At 36.5% G+C, this 4693-nt stretch overlaps 1 pseudogene; it reads right to left on the minus strand.

Moving 5' to 3' along the window:
• Positions 1-1566: 1566 nt before the first annotated feature.
• LOC122898810 lies at positions 1567-2108 on the minus strand (annotated as a pseudogene).
• Positions 2109-4693: the final 2585 nt, after the last annotated feature.

Here is a 4693-nt window from a genome sequence, read left to right on the forward strand (position 1 = left end):
TTTATGAAGAGTCTGAAAGAGATGACCAAGTTCAGAATGAGGACAAGAGAAATTTATTTAAATGACAAAAATTTGAGTTCCTACTACACCCTTATAGGTGTTGCTATGTTTTTTTTTCATTTACTCATTTATTACTTTTTTCATTCTTCACATATTTTAAAGGAATATAAAACTATTTATTGACCACTGTTTACCAGTATTTATAATAAAGTAAACAATATACAGTTGGATACCATTTTGATTACAAAGTTATTGTTTTTCCTGGTTTCTGCTGAATCAGTAAGTAACCCAAATACTGAAAAGATTGAGCCTACATGTCAAGAATGAATTGGGGTAAAGAAAAAATATGCAGGTTAAGAATTTGGATTATAGAAGTCTGTCCACCCATTTATTCCAGCAGGTGCTAAACTGCCAACATCTCTAACCATCTGATTATCATTAGTTTCCATGAACAAAGTCTTAGTCCATGAATCATGAGGTTTTAGTCAATACAGCTCAGAGATTTCAACTTCTTTTTTTTTTAAGATCTTATTTATTTATTTGACACAGAGAGAGATATCACAAGCAGGCAGAAAGGCAGGCAGAGAGATAGGGAGAAACAGGCTCCCCGTGGAACAGAAAGCCCAACATAGAGCTCCATCACAGGACCCTGAGACCATGACCTGAGTTGAAGGCAAAGGGTCAACCCTCTGAGCCACCGAGGTGCCCCAAGATTTTCACCTTCTTGCAAAGGAATGGTTCACTAGAAGGAACCTTTAAATGTCCATTTAACTAAAGTTTTGCTTATGTAATTAAAACACATGAGGAGTCTAGTTTTGTCATTTGGGTGGGGAGGTTGGTGGTGATAAAATTCTCCTTTCAGGGATCTTTAAATACACTTGCATTTATATGACTGTAGATAAGGATATGGATGCTGATATGGCTATTTTTAAATTATCCAATTTAAATTATTTACATTATATTTAAATTGTCCAATTGATTACAAAATTTGAAAGATTAAGGCTTCACGAAAAACCAGTTTAAATTTAAGTGATTTATTTCTTAAATAGCTGAAAATGATAGCTTCCTGGAACATGGGCTTATCCATGGTTATGAAATGCTGGTTTTGTTTTGGTGAATGTTAAAAACAAAAACCAAAAACCACTTATGTATGTATTTTAAGTATACATACAAAAAACCCCTAAATAAATAAAGAACCCAGAATGGTCCTTAGGCATATAGGAATTAGACACAAATTCTGACTGAGTAATGACTATGAAGATTTCCCCCAACTTTTAGAAAAGGTATTTTCTAGTGCAGGGGGATAGTATACCATGGTCTCAAATATTCTTTTCTGATAAAGGAAGCAACTACAGAAAGCTTTTATTTGTTCAAAGTAACCAATGCTATAGATGCAAAAACAACAACAACTCCCCCAATACTACTTCAAAACAAACATATCAAACTTGATTTTCATTAGAATGTTATTTCTTCACACTAATAAATCAAAAAACAAAGACCCAGATTATAGATAGATAGATAGGTGTAGGTATAGATATAGATATATATAAAAAGCAACACAAATAATTACTGAGCTTCATCTTCTGGACAAGAATGCCAAGTGAATCTCTCTTCACAAAAAGCAATTACAATCTGAGGACACTTCATATTTGCCTCTTTTGCCAGTACCCAGTGTGCATCATCCGACTCTTTCCATTTCATGAGAAACATTAATTTCTCTCTGTCTTTGGCACCAATTATTCACTCAGGATCAAGACCTCTGGCAAAGCCTCTTGATATCAGCAGCATCTCTGTTCTTTGATTTGCTATCATCAGATTCACTGTCAGATAAAGATTTTCTTTTTTACCATTTTTTCTTTACCAGCTTTTTGAGAATTAAGAAATGCTTCAATGAACTCTGGACAATCTAAATTTTCTTCAGGCTCCCAAGCATTGTCAGCATCTGTAAATCCCATCCACTTTAGGAAATAATCCACCTTCCCATTCACTACACGTTGGTCCGGTCCTTTTTCCACCACAAATTATTCCGGCTCTGCCTCTTCTACATTTTTACTTTTTCCATTCTGTTTCTTTCCCATTTTTTGCAATGTAGCTTTATTGGAGGCCATTTTTTATAGCAGAATGAAGAGCTATTATTCACCACCTCCGAGCTGCTCCAGGTCCTGGGTCTGCAGCATCTCAGGCCCTGGGTGCCTCAAGCTCTAACCACCTCAAATATCTTTTTTTAAAAAATTAACATGTAATTAACATATAACAAACATATTATTTGCTCCAGGGGTACAGGTCTGTGAATCATCAGGCTTACACATTTCACAGCATTCACCATAGCACATAACTCCCCTAACGTCCATAACCCAGCCACCCTATCCCTACCCACTGCCCCCACAGCAACATTCAGTTGGTTTCATGAGATTAAGAGTCTCTTACAGTTTTTCTCCTTTCCCAGTCCCATCTTGTTTCATTTGTTCCTTCTAGTCGCCCCATGACCCCCTGCCCTGCCTCTCAAATTGATCAGAGAGATCATATGATAAGTGTCTTTCTCTGATTAACTTTTTTTGCTTAGCATGATAAACTCAAGTCCCATCCACATCGCCACAAATGGCAAGACTTCAGAGTATTTTCATGGTTGCATAGTATTCCATTGTGTATATATACCACTTCTTCTTTATCCATTCATCAGTTCATGGACATCTAGGTTCTTTCCATAGTTTGGCTATTGCGGACATTGTTGCTACAAACATTCAGGTGCACGTGCCTCTTCAGATCACTACATTTGTATCTTTACAGTAAATACCCAGTAGTGTGATTGCTGGGTCATAAGGTAGCTCTATTTTCAACTTTTTGAGGAACCTCCATGCTGTTTTCCAGAATGGCTGCACCAGCTTGCATTCCCACCAACAGTGTAGGAGGGTTCCCCTTTCTCCGCATCCCATCCAACATCTGTCGTTCCCTGACTTGTTAATTTTAGCCATTCTGACTGATGTGAAGTGGTATCTCATGGTGGTTTTGATTTGTATTTCCCTGATGCCAAGTGATACTGAGCACTTTTTCATGTGTCTCTTGGCCATCTGGATGTCTTCTTTGCAGAAATGTGTGTTTATGTCTTCTTCCCATTTCTTGATTGGATTATTTGTTCTTTGGGTGTTGAGTTTGATAAGTTCTTTATAGATTTTGGATACTAGCCCTTTATCTGATATGTCATTTGCAAATATTTTCTCCCATTCTCTCAGTTGTCTTTTGTTTTTGTTTTTGTTTGTTTGTTTGTTTTTGTTTGTTTGTTTGTTTTTTGATTTTCAAAAGCTTTTGATCTTGATGAAGGCCCAGTAGTTTATTTTGGCTCTTGCTTCCCTTGACTTTGGCGATATTTCTAGGAAGAAGTTGCTATGGCTGAGGTCGAAGAGGTTGCTGCCTGTGTTCTCCTCAAGGATTTTGTTGGATTCCTTTCTCACATTGAGGTCTTTCATCCGTTTTGAGTCTATTTTTGTGTGTGGTATAAGGAAATGGTCCAATTTCATTCTTCTGCATGTGGCTGTTCAATATCCCCACAACACTATTTGTTAAAGAGACTATCTTTTTTCCATTGGACATTCTTTCCCACTTTGTTGAGAATTAGTTGACCATAGTGTTGAGGGTCTGTTTCAGGTCTCTCTCTTCTGTTCTACTCATCTAAGTGTCTACGTTTGTGCTAGTATGATACTGTCTTGATGATTACAGCTTTATAATAGAACTTGAAGTCTGGAATTGTGACACTGCCAACTTTGGTTTTCTTTTTCAACATTCTTCTGGCTATTTGGGGTCTTTCCTGGTTCCATATAAATTTTAGGAGTAATTGTTCCATTTCTTTGAAAAAAATGAATGGTATTTTGATAGGAATTGTGTTAAATGTGTAGACTGCTTTAGGTAGCCTAGATATTTTCACAATATTTATTCTTCCAATCCATGAGCATGGAATGTTTCTCCATTTCTTTGTGTCTTCCTCAATTTCTTTCATGAGTACTTTATAGTTTTCTGAGTAGAGATTCTTTGCCTCTTTAGGTTTATTCCTAGGTATCTTATGGTTTCAGGTGCAATTGTAAATGGGATTGACTCCTTAATTTCTCTTTCTTCTGTCTTGCTGTTGGTATATAGAAATGCAACTGATTTCTGTGCACTGATTTTATATTCTGACAATTTACTAAATTCCTGTATGAGTTCTAGGAGTTTTGGAGTGAAGTCTTTTGGGTTTTCCACATAAAGTATCATGTCATCTGCAAAGAGTGAGAGTTTGACTTCTTTGCCAATTCAGATGACTTTAATTTCTTTTTGTTGTCTGATTATTGAGGCTAAGACTTCTAGTACTATGTTGAATAGCAGTGGTGACAGTGGACAGCCCTGCCATGTTCCAGACCTTAGGGAAATAGCTCTCAGTTTTTCCCCCATTGAGAATGATATTCACTGTGGGTTTTTCATAGATGGCTTTGATGATATTGAGGTATGTACCTTCTATCCCTACACTGTGAAGAGTTTTGATCAAGAAAGGATGCTGTACTTTGTCAAATGCTTTTTCAGCATCTGTTGAGAGTATCATATGGTTGTTGTTTTTTCTTGCATTAATGTAGTGTATCACATTGATTGATTTGCAGATGTTGAACCAAACTTGCAGCCCAGGAATAAATCCCAATTTCTGGTTGTGGTGAATAATCCTTTTAATATA

The sequence above is a fragment of the Neovison vison genome, chromosome 1 (assembly GCF_020171115.1).
Source record: "Neovison vison isolate M4711 chromosome 1, ASM_NN_V1, whole genome shotgun sequence".
NCBI classification, from domain to species: Eukaryota; Metazoa; Chordata; class Mammalia; order Carnivora; family Mustelidae; genus Neogale; species Neogale vison.